Here is a 15965-nt window from a genome sequence, read left to right as displayed (position 1 = left end):
ACATTAATTGCGAGCAGCAACTGGTGAAATCGATTCTCCCGTACGTGCAGTGATAAGTCAATTTCTAATTACGATTTGCGATAATAAATTTATGATGGCGTCTTGACGCGGTTAAGTTCAATGCTCCACGTGCGTTCCTAGAAGTCGTTCCGACACAGGTTTCACTGGAAACCAAAGCTCAACCCTAAACAGCCACTCGATCCCTTCTACGCTACTCCAAACACTCGTCATTCATAGGCTACGAGAAGTTCATTCACATCGAACATTCCTCGAGTTCGTTCCTCTCTGGGGTGCGCTTCAACTTCTTAGTCCTTGAAGGGAATAGTTAGGCGAAGTTTTATGCGCGTTTGATTCAGATCGTATTTTCCAGACACGCTTTTTCTCTCTCTCTTTTTTCTTTTTTTTCATTTTGTAAGATTAATTCGACTTCATATTAACCTTGGAATCATCGGGAACGAAAGATGACGATGTTCTCGATTCGAGGGATAAAAGAAGAGAATAGTTTTTCCAATAATTTTTTCAAATTGTAGAATCTATCTTTTAAATCAACTTCAACAAAGAGTGTATCAGTAGAAAGATTGAGCTTTAAAGGTGACACCGTTAAATCATCTACTGTTGTATATTATATACTCAACTATTGTACTTCAACTAAGATTAGTAGTAGGATCAGTAGGAGTGGTAAGTAAGTTGGCAAAGGCGAGTTGGCAAAAGTGAGACTGTACTTCACAAGTGGAACGAATAAACAATTATATCTTAACCGAGTGAGAATAATATTCAAATCCTGCGAAGCGGATCTTATAGGATTCACCTTCCGTTCGAAATAAGCAAATTGAACGTTGAATCGCAATTACGTCAATCTCCATAATTCTGGCACTATAATTTTTACATCCATCGAAGCGAATTTCGCATAGTCATACTTGCCCGTATATTATTATACGAATCTATATACAAAACTCGTCGAATCCATTCGGCTATTCATTTTCGTGCAATGATAAAACGAAATTTCTCGATACGATTTTGCAATATTTTCCAACACAACATCAAATTGCAAATCGAAGTTGTGCGTAGCCGCGTGCAAAAATAAACGGATGAACTACATTCTAATCGAGCAATCAGGAGTCGTTCCAACTTCATTGACATTACCCTCAGTAAACTTCAAACACGGCTCAAGATCGATCGACCTTACCGACCGGGCGCAAAAACACACACCCGTCCAATGCAAATGCACACCGACTCTTCGTGCCGAGTCGTGAAAACGTAACGGTCCGGGGGAATCTCCCTCCTCTCGAGAAGGGGAGGGAGTGGAAACAGAAACGCGCGCCGAGGCGCAATTCCGTGGCAAATTGAAGAAACTGATTCGAGAGAAACCGATTCAACGCTCGGGAAATAAGCGCATTTTTCTACATTATTGATTGCGCGCCTCTCCACCGAATATAGGGTAATATTCAATCTACTTAATGGCACGGTTGCCTGCATGCACCGTCCTCGATTTCATCTCACCGTCTCGGAATACCGGGCTACACCGCTACTCTTTTTTTCGTTCCACTTTTGCGCACCTAGGCGAAATAGGCGCAACGACTTTTTCCCCCTCCCCTCATTCTTCCTCTCCCCCTCTTCTCCCTTCCCCACGGAGAAACGCGTCTCACGCGTTATTATATTCTATTTATCGTAGCCGTAGCTTTTAAGCTTAAGTTTTTAAATGTTCGCCGAAGGGAGGAACATTTCGTCTTCCTCTTGTTTCTAGATACGCGTAGAACAGAAATGAATATTAATTCGAGGAATGTTCGGATTTTGAGAATGATCTTCGCTTGCTGTATATTATTGTTATGCAGTCAGTTTAAAAGAATCAGCACACGGAACGAGGTGATTAATTATAACGGAAGATTCGAACATTTTGAAGATTCATTGTTCGAAGATTCGAACGAGGAACATTTTGTTGTCGATCCTTTTTTTTTTCTTTTTTTTCTACGAGCGGATAATTCGATGATAATCGACGAAATAATTGAAAAGAAAATTGATAGGAAAATTGTGCAAATATTTCCAATATTTATTCCTATCGACGATAGGAATTATTCGTATCTGTTTGTCGAACTTGCTACAGTTGAAACTGTAACTAATATTAGAAAATGATTTGTACATTTTGTTGTTTTTTTTTTTTTATATCGTTCTTTCTCTCGAACGTGGCTCATTTTCTAATGCAGTCTCTGCACACAAGTGACTCGGTACATTGAGCCTGAAACTTGTTTATCAAGGTATCCAGACTCGAATACCTCAGACTTTTTCCTACGAATAACATATTCGAGAAGTCTAGTGTATATTTGTTTGTAACGAACGATTTAGCGTGCAAGAGATAACGCATGAAATCAATAGCGCAAACTCGACCAGGAATTTTCGAGGGATCAGCCGGAGAGATCGAATTTTTAAGATATCCTTTATAAAATTCTTTTCGAAAAAGAAATTGCCTCCCTCTCCTAATAAAAGTATTCCAAGTATTTCCACGTGATCCATGCGTTCTCTTTTCACACACACTCCAATCCTTTCTAAACTGCTCGATTCCTTGTATAAACGATGTTCCTTATTTTTAAAATCCATCGATTCAAAAAAAATCCTTCTTTGCAAGATCTTACAGAATAATAAAAAAAAACTACGAGGAAGACGCGCGTAAATTTTGTCCAATAAATAAAAAGTGTAGAGAAAATGTTTACAAAAAATTTCCCCTAAGAAAAGTTTTTTTAAATAATTTTTAAAGAAAAAGAACGATTGAAAAGACAATGGAATAGCTTGTAGGAGTGTTTCATACTCGATATATATATATATATATATGTATATATTCGAATGGGCCTCGTCAAAGGATCGCGAAAAGTGGCCAAGAGTCCGTGGAGAAGGCGAAAAAGAAAGGAGATCATGTTTTGAATGCGATGTCGCGAGAAGTAACGCCAGAGAGAAACCCAGTTATCGAGAGACTTTTATGGAGAGGTCGTCGTGGCTGCTCCAGCGAAACGCGTCTTTTCCAACTACGTGAATTCCTTGTCCACGCTGCACGCACTGTGTGAATAATTCAACTATTTCTTGTATTCTTTGTTTTTCTTTTTTTCCTTTTATTTTATCTTCTTTCCTCTCTTCTTTTCTTTTTTTTGAATGCGAATTGAATTTTGTTTTTTTCTTCTTTTTTTTTTTTTTTTTTTTTCGAATACGTTTCTTCCTTTACGTTAAATTTCAACATTGGAATTATTGCACATACGCGATGCTCGTGCGACTCCATGCCACCAGATAATCATAGACGATTATTAGACGATTAATGTAATACGTATATAACGTTATTATTAAGTTGTAAAATTTTAATCGAATCCATTGATACATTTTTGGATATCTGAAAGCCGCGATTTGTGAATAATTTAACGATTCCCGTGTTAAACAGCGGTGTTTTCCAATGCTGATTATTGATCGTTTTATTTATTTAAAATTGTCGCGGCCAATCTTCAGGTGACCCAGTAAAGTCGACATAAAATAGTATCCTACTGGTTCCAATAATACATCATGATAAAGTAACGTTATATATATTTATTTATGGAATAAATAATCCACGCGTTATTGAGTTATTAACGCTTAGAATTATTAAATACGAGGCATAAATTTTGGTAAATTTATTATTATTTGCGTGTTGAATTAAATTTTATTTCGATCCCACGTTATATCGTTCCATTTATTCCACAAAGGCAGTGAATGTGTATAAATTTTAAGCGAGGACTTGAGATGAAAATGTCATTTTTTTTTTTTTTTTTTTCCTATTTTCCCTTAACGATAATTTAACGTCTCGGCAATTTCGATTCTATCTATAGATCCTCTTCATTTCTCCATTTTTCCTTCTCGTTCGAATCTTCTTAACCTTCCACCAATTGGAAACTTTTCAAAATTGTATCGTTTTATGCATCGCGTGATAAATCTTGGATTCGTTCGGTCCAATTTTTGAGAAATATCATTCGGTTTTTAAGAGGAAGTTTGGATCCCCCAAGACTTTCTTAGTTTCGTCCATTATCGTAAATGAATTTTTGCCAAATCCTGAGAGAAATTGGGGAATTGGAAGGAAGGGAAACAAAGTGGATCGACAAATGGTTTCCCCGAGACAAATCGAAATCGAGCCGTGAAATCGAGCTCTCTCAACGTTTCCAACGATCGATCTTCTCGCGGCTCTGACTAATTCCGTCGAATGAATCATTCCATCCACTCTCGAAAGAACACGGCCAAAGTGCATTGCACCGGACCGAATTGAACTTGAATCCCGACTTGCTCGCTTCGTGAGATAACGCGGCGCTCTCGATGCGTTTCTTTAAATAGTAACCGCGGTTTTATGCATGGTGTTGCATAAGTAGCCGAAAATCTTTCGATTCGTCGCAACTGTGCGAGCGGATGCTTCTTCCTTTTTCTTTTTCTTTCTTTCTTTTTTTTTTTTTTCTTTTTTTTAAGGGATGGAATCGTTCGAAATTTGAAATAGATTTACACACCTCTTCGCGTCGTGTTTTCATTATTTATTTGCAAGGCTCGAAATAGAATGGAGAGGACTCGATTGGAAAATAAAATGTGGCGTCTATGTTGTCACCGAACAAGTATAAACGCAGCATCGCATATTTGAATAAGATAAAATAACGAAAAATCAATGAAATTTTTCTTGAGAATAAATTTGGATTTATTGGATAATAAATAGATGTTAAAAATTATCGTAATGATACGAATATTTTGATTAATCGATCGAAACGAATTATCCGAGAACTGTACTTTTCTATTCGAGAGAATTATAAAAGAATTTTAACTTTAAGTGAGAAAGTTTTTTCAAAATAAATTTAAATAAATTAATTCGGCAAATCTTCTTAACCCGAAGACTGTTTCAAAATCTTCCAAGAATATTTCAAAATCGCGAATCCATTATTTATTCTCCAACCTGGTACGGAGAAGGGCTTAATTTACGACTCCCTCAAGTGTCTGCCGCTTTCTCTTCTCGCAACCCTTTACAGTTAACAGCAGCCTGCCTTGTCTTCTCTCGCATTGCATTCCAAAGTACCAACGTTAAACGTTAAAAATTTAAGACATTCTTTCGATTACCTCTCATTATTTTTTTCTATCTAGATTCAGATATTGGGCCACGCATGTGTAAAATCGAGAAAAATTAGGTCGTATCGAGAGGCAATAATCCACACGATTATAGAAAATTTGGGAAATAACACGAGATAGATTATATGAGTAAAGAAATAGATAAATTTGAAGGTGAAGAAAACCAAAAAAAAACCCTCTTCGTTTCACATCTCACGAATTAAAAGTGCAACAACTCTTATAAGAGATAAATTTGGAAGAAAACCAAAACTGATTTCGATTAGGAGAAAAAACCCTTTTCACATCTCACGAATTAAAAGCGCAACAATTCTTATAAGAGATAAATTTGGAAAAAACTGATTTCGATTAGGAGAAAAAACCCTCTTCGTTTCACGTCTCATCACGAATTATTAAAAAAAGCGCAACATCCAAGTAATTTCGCCGTGGATGTATATTATCCACGGCTCGCCCTGTTGATCCGCGCGCGTTTTACACGTGTCTAACCTAGAAACCGGGGCCCGATCGAAAGAAAAATCGGCGGTTTCTCCTCGGGAGAAAAATCGAGTCTTCCGCCTCGAGATGAAACCGTTCCAGTTTCCCCATGCGTGACCCACTCTTCGTACACGCTCGCATTCCCCTTATCGTCGCGTGGGCAAGGGAGCGGGCGCATGGGCGTGGACCGGTCGCCGAGTGAGAAAAATCGGCGGATTTCTCCGGTGCGCAGAGGTGACAAGGTTTTCCACGGTCGAACCGAGACGAGGAGATTCGAGATCTTTCAACGCGTCGTTTCTCGTTTCCGACACGCGTAAAATGTTCGAAAGAAAAAAAAAAAAAGGAACAAACGTTTGATATATATCTTGCACGTCTCCGGACGTGTATGCGTTCGTGTATAGGAGTGTTTTATTTCGGTAGGAGTAAGATAGCCACGTTAAATCATATCGAGCTACTTCTTCCTCCTTCGAAAGGGGGAGAAAGAGAAGTATCGGATAAGACAGATTTGAGGATAGGGTTTTCAGAAAATTGTTGTTAATGGTTCAATCTCATTTCACAGGAATTTTCGAATTAGAGATATTAGTTTGAAAGTAATAACAACGAAATGTTAAAAATGGAATAATTTCGAGCGTATTTTCAGCGAATTATCACGAATAAGAAAAAAAAAAATAATCGCAGGAGGCGAACAACATGTGTCCAAGACCAACAATGTTCGACGAAAGTTTGGATATTGATTGGCTGGTAGCAAGGAGTAAGATAACACGCGAGAAGATAAAACGCGAAACTTTTATCTGTCACGTCGCATTTTTACACCAGAAACAAAGCTTGATTTACGAACGTCTTCCTCGAAAAATCAGACTTGGAGGGCCGCGCATCCAATATGATAACGCTCGTTATTTCGAGCGTTCTTATTTTTCCCTTTCCTTTTTTCTTTTTTATTTACAATTTCGCCAAGACTCCCACTCCCTCTCTCTCTCTCTCTCTCTCGTATCAACGACGTTCGTTGACACCGATAAAAAAAAATCAACCGCTAATCTCCTTCACACTCACATTTTCGAAGCGTGATTACACACGATTTATATAGGAGCATCACGTATATACACGAAGCGCGCAACTTCGTTGCGCTTCTCTCTTATTTTTTCGCTCTTTTTGCATTTCACGTTCCAGAAACGTCGACATTCAGCGCGAAATTCATCCGCTCACTCCGGGAAATACGATTGGCGGTGTACGATTTCGAAAGGACGACACGCGAAAAGGTAATCGATACCTCGAAACGCTTTCGAAAACACGGATCCCTGGAGGAGGAGGAGGAGGAGGAGGAGGAGAGGTCCGCCTCCGGTCGAAAAACGCGATTTATTGCTTCCCCGAAGAGTGCGGTGCTGCCTCGCTCGTGGACACGAAATTGCAACTTTCTTTTCCACCGAAAACCCTTTTCAAGATGTGGCCGAGCTACGCGTAATTAGAGGGTTACGGGTTTCCAAAACCTGATCAAAGCCCCCTCCCCCCATTCTCCTCCGATTTCACTCTGTCGGCGGAAGTGGACGATTGCGACCGACGTCTAATTTAATGAAGAGAAACCGGCCAATTGATATGTGAAGAGGTGTAAAATTGGACCTGGAAATGATAGCACCGGTTAATGAAAGATGAAAGGTGGAGTTTCTTTCTCCAAGGGGGAGGGGACGAAATTGTACTCGGGGGAATATTGAAATATTTGTTATGTAAAGAAAGAAATTATGAAACGTGAGGAATTTGCGTGTGTACATATATATATATATCATCGCGTGATATATCCATCCACGGCTGTGAGATCGATAAAATTCACGAGCAAAAAATTATAAAAGTTTTTACACTAATCAGAATGGTACATTAGTCGAATTAAACGATTTAAACCACGTGTAACTGTCTAATCCACGAAAATTGAAAAGGTGTTTACAGCATCTCAAAATCGTCGCTTTGAGGTACGTAAAATCAAACAGTGTTTTTAAAAATCTTCAAAAATTTTCACGATGAAAAGAAGAAGTGAAATCTTAAGGGAGATACGTAAAAATATTAGGAAAGTATTAAAATTCACATCATGGGGCTATATAGTGTCGGTAAAAATTCGAGAATAAGGAAAATCCCTAATATCTCTGCAGCAAAGCCCTCCAAAATCCCTAGGGAGAGTTATCTCGTCCCGAAATCGCGATGAAAATCCACGCCCAACGTGGAAAATTTCATCGCAATATTCCTCGAAGAGACGACTCGTCACGCGACGAATTACAAATCAAGAGAGAGAGAAAAAAAAAAAAAAAAAAACAAAGCAAACGGAAAAACAAAAGGAATCGAGAGATATTTCGAGAGAGATCTCGAACCGCGCTCCAGAATTACGCGGTATTAACGAATGTGTCGACGAGGCAAGGAAACAAAAGGCACGATCAAACAAACACATGCACAAATAAGCAACCAGAGTGTGTCGACGCTCGTTAAATCAGCCCACGACAAACAACGCTGTTTTTATAAATAAATTTGTCGAAGAAGACGTGAAACGAGGAGGGAGAAACGGAGATAGAATAAGAGAAAGAAGATAGGAAGTGGAATGGATTGTTCTTTGTCTTTTCCGATAGAGAAATTAAACTCGAGAAAAATGCATGCGAATCGAATGTAGAATCATCTTGCATTCGATTTAAAAATAACGTAATTACATTTATCTATCTTATTTTACATTACATCTATAATTCTAATACGACGTTCAACTGTATTATCTTCCTCAAATGTTTAAGTTTTATCGAGATACTAAAAAAGGTGTCCTATCATCTTCGAACGACGACGCGCATATTTACGCCTATGCATCATAGTACAACGATCAACCTTTCGATAAATTCGAGAGGTTGAATAATGAGAATGAATAAAACCATACGAATAAAAAAATGCCGCGGAATCATCGAGGAGCCCGAGTTGACACGGCAGAAGGTCGCGAGACGAGACGAGACGAGACGAGAATTTTACCAATTCTCGACATTTTTTATTGCACACCACCGCCGCCGAGATTTGCCGACGTATTAGTCGATGATATATTTTTTTATGACGCGAGTAGATAAGGGGCGAGCGACGGCTCGGTCTTCTTTCGAAAGAGATCATCGACTGTATCAGTCATGATAAGGGATTTAACAGTCGCGCTAGTACGCGTTGTTAATTGCCATTTTCCTTCTTTCTTTAAAATCTTATAGTCTTCTCGAGAATTTTTTTAAAAAGAGTATGATATTTGATTATCTCGTATTTATTGTTGTTGTTGTTGTTGTTGTTGTTGTTGTTGTTGTTCGTATCACTTTGGAGTAAATATTTTTGAAGTGATTGTGAATTTTGTTTTGTACAACGAATCAAGTTCATTAATAGTTTAGAAGATTCTGGATGGTAAGCAGAAATTTGGAATATTCGTGAAAAAAGAAGGAATTTCAAAAGTTGGAGAAGTTCAATTACGAGTGTGTGATTTATATCGTCTGATTCCGTAAATTTAAAATTTAAAATAATATTTTCGGTAAAAAGATACAATATTTTTTTTTCAATCTCTAATATTTTTAAACGATATATACCAACAATTATAAACCCCTATTATACTGATAAAAATATTAAATAATATTCGTTTTCCACTAGCAAACTCCTATTAAAATATATAAAATAATTAGTCTCGGATCAAACAAATTATTAAATATAAAATTAAATCGATAATATTTGCGTTCAATTTTTTTCTCTACTCTACAAATAAAATTCTAAAAATAATTATTCCATATGAAATAACTATGCTCAAAGATACGTTGCTCGAAAAAATTATCTATTTAAGATTTTCCAAAACACACTATACTTTATAAAAGAACGTAATAAATTTCATAAATTTATTCTTTTAAAATATTATCATGCGTGACTTGACGTTGTCACATAACAAACAAAGTAGTTTAACAAAAGCAATCTTCCAATTGTTCCGAGCAAAACGTATTCGTCAGCAAGTTTTTTCCACATTTATCCACGAAACAAAAGGAAAAGAGAGAATGAAAAATAAGATTAAAAAACTGAGATACAACGAGTAAAAATATCGTAGCCACTTACCTGGGAGCATTGATGATCGGTCGGCCCATTGCCCGTTGCTGGCGCTTCTCGTTGCTGGGAAGGCGCAGGTAATCTTGGTCGCCAAAGAGGAACAGATCCTTTGAAATAATCATGTCCACCGTGTGGTTGCCGGTTATAGCTGCCCGCCTCTCTCTCTTATCTTTCTCTCACTGCCGAACCACGGGCTGAACAACGCACCACGACGACGACAACGACGACGACGTCAAACGCGACGGAATATCCTCACCCAAGTCCCGCCACCTCAACACGTCCGACGCGATTCTCAACGACGATTCACCACCGCGATCTGCTTGCTTTTGCCGCTGCCAGTCGTCAGCAAACGAACATTTTTTCCAGGTATTGCCGCGACTTCGTGCCGATTTTCTGTCCAAACACCTGGTCGCAAGCATTAAGTCCGGATAAAATTGGTAATCGAACGGCTTATGTTACGTAAATCTGGTGCACGAAGCACAATGTAGAAGCAAATAAGCTTTTTCTTTTTCCTTTTTTTTTTTTTTTCTTAAAGATAATTTAAGAAAGATAATTTAACTGGATTAAAGTCTGTGTCAAGGATTCTCGTGTCTTTGGTAAAATGAAGAAGTTCAAGAGACTATTTACGAAGATTTATAAGAAAATGTTGATCGAGTGTTCATTAGTGTATCCTGATAAATTAAGATCATATCTGCAAATGGATGCGCAGAATTTTGTTGAAGTCCAATAGCAACCGAGTTCACTTACCTAAAAAAAGAAAAAGATGAATTAGTAATGAAATGAAAGAGAAATTGTGTTTGATTTTTTAATTAAAGTTAATTAGAAGCATGGAAGTTGTTCTCACAGATTTCTAAAATTCTATGAAACATTCTTTAAAACATTATCACAAAACAAGCTTTAGAAATTCTTATTTCGGTATGAACTTCAAAGAGCAGAATGAAATAGAGCATAACTTATCAAGTAAAGTTTATTTAATAACCTACTATTGTTTTATCTGATTCTATTTTTATAATGATAATTATATATAATAGAATAATTACAAAAAAAAAATTTATTTTGTTAATGATTTTATAATATGATATTTAATATAAAATGTGAAAATTCATAATTAAATTAAATTCATAATTTAATTTATTCTCAATAGAATCTTGTTCACATACGATAAATAATATTAATCCTAAATATTTATGGATTATTATTTTTTTAGTTTTAAATTATAAATATAATCTGTACCATTGATATTTGTTAATTTATCTGTGCCACAAATGTGCTTAAAATATGGTGCATTTGCGCGTGGCTGAGAGAACGGCTTGCATTCACGCGTTCATTCATGATCATCTATTAGCAGCACCGAAGGTAATCGTGTCCATTGGGTAATCCGTTATTAGAGACGTGACCGATGCAAAAATGGAACATACAAACTTTTCACGCGAAAATAGCGGTTTTCTGATCGAATGTACGATTATAATATATATATATTATATCTAAAAAATCCAAATATTATTTTCAACCTAACCTAAAACAAAACCTTTGTTGCTATTTTTCTTTTTGCACTCTTATCTGGAAACCATATAACCGATATGATTCATCATTTTGATAGATTCATTAATTATTTTGAACATTTCGAGCCCTTATTTTAATATATTAAGCATTTATTGCATTTTCTGCAAGGAAATTCGAAAAGGATAAATATTCTTTAAAATATTCTTTATATATCATATAATAAATTAAATGCCTAGAGCGTTATTTCTCTGATCGACAATTTTCACATTGTCAAAGTATATAACATATTAAAAGACTGTACCTGCTTTGACAAATATCGTTGATTTATAAAACATACAAAAATATGTATATTTTATTGTTCCAAAAAACATGATTCATCTTGCACAAAGCCAAAACGTAAAAATCGTTGAAGCTTATTGTAGCTCGAAGTTATTCCAAACAGATCGCGAGGAACGTAAATAAAAAATGTTGCCAACATTTCTTACAGTGCAACATTTACTTCTTCCGAACGACAAAGAAGCATTTAAAAAGTCCACTTCGATTTCGTGAAATAAAAATATATCGTATTAACAACATACAATATTTGTATATATATTATATGTATGCACAATATATAGGTCACCTATTTTTATTCAATAAAACACCATACTCAATATGAAACACCATGTTCGTGCCAATTGACTTCCGAATTCTTGGCATAATCCGAATCGTCGCCATTACACTGAATCGTTGATTATTTATCGAAATTTGTCAATCGCTTAAAATTGCGGAATCCTCTTACGATCGGGAACAAAGATGAATATGGTGGAGGCGAACAGGTCATATTATACGTCGTGTTTGAAGCTGACGAAGTAAATCGAGCGGATATACGCCGCGCGCATGAGAACTCGTCCCATATTTACATCGCGCCAATTTTCACCCGCCAACTGTTAAGCATTAGTCACGGATGAGTGGCACGTATACGAGGAACGCCTCGTGTATCGTAGATATCTTCCTCTTTCCCGGCCAGAGAAGGCTTTTGACAAGCGTTTCTAATTAGTCGAGTCAAGTAATACTGTCCTAAGTTACGATCAATCAATGCCGTTTTAATTTCTTGGCCTCGCGCAAAACTACTGATCACAAACTAACCTTTTCACTTCCGTTCGATAGTTTCATCAAGCGTATCTACCTTCAAACGTGAAATTATCGATATATCGATATATCGTCACGTGACTGATGATTCGTACTTTTGTCGCGTTGTATTAGTGGCGCAGAAATCGACAATATTAAGTAAGGTTATGGTAGCAAAAAGATAGCTTCTAATTCGATCACAAGCGTTGACCGAAAATATAACATCGAAAAATAGATAAATGAATGTCTAGAATGGATCATTTCTCTTTTTTATCGCTTTCATATGGCGTTAATGTTTTGTTTACGTATCGTGGGTGCTAAAAATTCACATTTTTTTATTGAATATTTCAAACATTTTTGATTGCAACAATTTTGACATGCGATTCACTTTACTTTCCAAGAAAAAAAGAAATAGAACTATATATTATTAAAATTTTTAATAAAACTAAATATATATAGTGATGCGTACTATCAATGAGAATATACACGATGATTAAGAACAATTATCTCATTGCGAGTAGTACGTTTTATGGGTGCAACGATCTCAGTCTACTAAACGACAAGATCAATGAACACGATTAGCCAATCGATAACTACGAATGAAATTGTAACTTGGAATTTTGATGATCTATAAAATTACAATTTTAAATTTTCAACAAATAACGTCTGATATTTAAAACAATATTTCGATAAATTTACCTTATTTTCTTTAAATTAAAATTAATTACAAAATCTATTCAAAAAGATCATGAAATTTATTAAATTTTACAAAAAAAACTTTTGTATAATTAAAAATATCATCTAATAATTATATCATAAAATTACATATATTATTTTTTTAAATAATTCAGAAATTTTGTTGTCACTTATTTCTTTCAAACAATATAAATGAATAAATTAAAATAAATTTTCCTAGATTTTTATTTTTTACAAATCTGAATATTGAATATACTGAATTTGCGAATAAATTAATTATCATACAGTTAATTTTACGAATGGAACGGTAGAAAAAGAAAGAATACGCGCGCGCGTGCACAGACGAGATAAGAATAGACGAATGACAATGCACCGGGAAAAACTAATTTAGCACGGACAAAGGAAATATAAACAATGCAAATAACTGTTTGTCAAAATCGATTGGTAGTGTATAACTTAATTTTTCCATCTCCACATCAGTTAATTACTACAAAATCAAACGTGTGAACAGGGTAAAAACACGTACTTATTCTGATTTACTCGATTAGAATACACAAGTTAACCGGTTGGATTTGTTCCAAAGCGAAGTTGTTCCTTTCAACACTACAACTATCCGACCTAATCGATGTTTTCGAGCATTGGGAATTAAATATACATTTAATTGAAATAATCATCATTGAAAATACATGTCAGGATTCTCTGATTCAACGTTCCTTTTTGTCACTTACATTAATAATATTATTCATTTTGTAGATATTGGCAACTAAAATTATCTTGTATTCGTGAAGAATAAACTTTCTCGATAAAAAAAAAACGAGTCAGTACTCTATATTTAGATGATTTATATTCGAACTTTTTTCCCGTCCAGTTATTCCTGTTTTAAATTCTTTTCCGAATTTTGAGAAAAGAAATTATATATATATATATGAACAGAAAATTATAGAAACAACATATAAAAAGATAAAGTGTTGTCAACTCGTAGCAAAGTCTACTATTTCTTGATTAGATATAAAATTAGAAAGATTCGTGAAGTAATGAACAAAAATAAAAAGACAGTAAAAAGTTAAACTATTAATTTGTTTTTTTTTTTTTTGATAGAATTCAATATGTTTTTTAAAAATTTTCAAAATATAGATAATATTTTTTAAAAGAAAAATATTAATACTCTGCAACAATTGTTCAATTAAGTATTATTACAAAAATATATTGTTACGATGTTTTTAATATCTACAGTAGGTAAGGTCAGCGTATTGGTGATAAGGTCATTGCAAGAATGACGTACGCGTCCTTCAGTTGTTCGTCCTCGAATGTAAAGGAATTAATTTTTAATGAGAAAATATCTGTTTCGTTGAATCTTGTGTAAAATCCTTACTACGCAACAATATTTTCACAAACACTTCAAAGATTTATTTATATTTTCGACTTAAATTTTAAGAATCTCAATTTAATTTTTCGAAGAATTACAATTCACAGTTACCAAATCATTGTAATCTACTGTTATGTTACAAGAATTTCAGAGAAAATATCGATATCTTCCCGACCACGATCAAGATATTTTCCAACAATAGGGCATTGACATATGAACAACCTTTGAACGAGAAAACACCGGTTGCAGTGAATGACCTTACGCCCTTGATATTCTCGAAACACGTTCTCTCTGTTTGAAACTCACATTTAAAACAAGTACTCACGCGACACGAAAGAGAAAACGAAAATTACCAAACACCGTAAAAGTAATGAAAAAATTAGGTCAATTCAATGGTATTGCCATAATGCATCGCAACATCTTACGAACAAGAATTCTTAAAATGGCACGGCACATATTGCAATGAAGTTGGTATTTTCAAGAATTTCGATTATCGTAAATCGAAGATATTCGAGAATTCGAAATGGCGTCTCGAGATTTGAACATGTCTATCGAGATTCGAGCGAAAGATTACATTTCTAATTTTACGAATTTCGAGAGAAAGAAAAAAGAAAGAATTTAATGCAGTTTTACAAGTTAATTTTATAATAAAATATCGGAAATTACTCACGTAAAAAGCACGAAAAATTCCAATGTTTCTCGTTGTTATCGCAGTTTTGATCGAGATATAGTCCTTGAGTTCCTCGATCACATACAGAATTCGAACAGAATTTCAGTAGGTCTCGAGTTCGATGTTGGCCGTAGCCGGTATCTTCGACCTCGTCGTCCTCGGCGTCGTCCTCCTCGTAGCTCCTGTCACACATGCACTGTGCATCGGCCACGAACATGCAGCCATTGCGCGGCACGCAGTCAATGAACCCGCATTGCTTTTCACCCGGAGTCTTTGCTTTTTTTTTTTTTTTTGCTTCTTAAAGCTCTGCACGCACTATCGCCGGCTTCTATCCGTGGATCTTCGGCCGCACACTCACGACATATATTCCGGTGGCGGTTTTGCACGAGGAATACCCGACCCTCCCAGTGTCACTGATTCTCTTGCCTCTTCCTGCGCCGTGTCTTCGTTATCTCTTTCTTGCTCTCTCTCTTTCTTATATGTGTATATGTGTTACGCGGGTGCGCACGCGCGTGTTTCACGTCTCTCCTCGCTTTCGCACGTGTATATACGTGTGTATATGTCGCGACGAAAATCCTTCTCTGTCTGTCTTTTATTTTTCTCTCTCCCTCTTCCTACCTTCGTATGGTCGTTCAGTGACCTGCTCTTTCTTTCTTTCTCTAACACCAATACACGCAACTACGATTTCTCACTAATTTTTCTTTTCTTTTATTACGAATCACGATTCAAAAAAATACAAAATATGAATAATAAATGCCCGCTTAGATACGGGATAAAAGACCGTGATGTCGTATCACGATTACTCGCACGAACTGACTCGTATCGGAGTCTCGTGTCCCCCCCGAAATTCGACCACTGCTTCGCGACGCGACACTCGCGGCGGTCGGATGCAGACTGAATCGGACGCTACGTGCTTCGCTCGTGTATTGCCAGAACGTCCCTCTCCTAACCACCCTCCCTCTTTTTCACTCG

General features: G+C 36.0%; 1 protein-coding gene across 3 annotated transcripts in view; it reads right to left on the bottom strand.

Annotated features, from left to right (window-relative positions):
- Nucleotides 1-15929, bottom strand: part of LOC116415347 (uncharacterized) — a 102092-nt gene extending 86163 nt beyond the window's left edge. For all 3 annotated transcript variants that reach the window (XR_015292506.1, XR_015292505.1, XM_086909822.1), the window contains exons 1-2: nt 14994-15929; nt 9658-10395 (exon numbers count right to left, since the gene is read on the bottom strand). The gene's annotated coding sequence lies outside the window, so the exon portion shown is untranslated. The remainder of the gene's footprint in view (nt 1-9657; nt 10396-14993) is intronic.
- Between the last annotated feature and the right edge of the window lie 36 nt (nt 15930-15965).

The sequence above is a fragment of the Apis florea genome, unplaced genomic scaffold (genome assembly GCF_048593485.1).
Source record: "Apis florea isolate Af1SG1 unplaced genomic scaffold, ASM4859348v1 contig_3158_pilon, whole genome shotgun sequence".
NCBI classification, from domain to species: Eukaryota; Metazoa; Arthropoda; class Insecta; order Hymenoptera; family Apidae; genus Apis; species Apis florea.
This window is presented reverse-complemented; position numbering and strand designations above follow the sequence as displayed.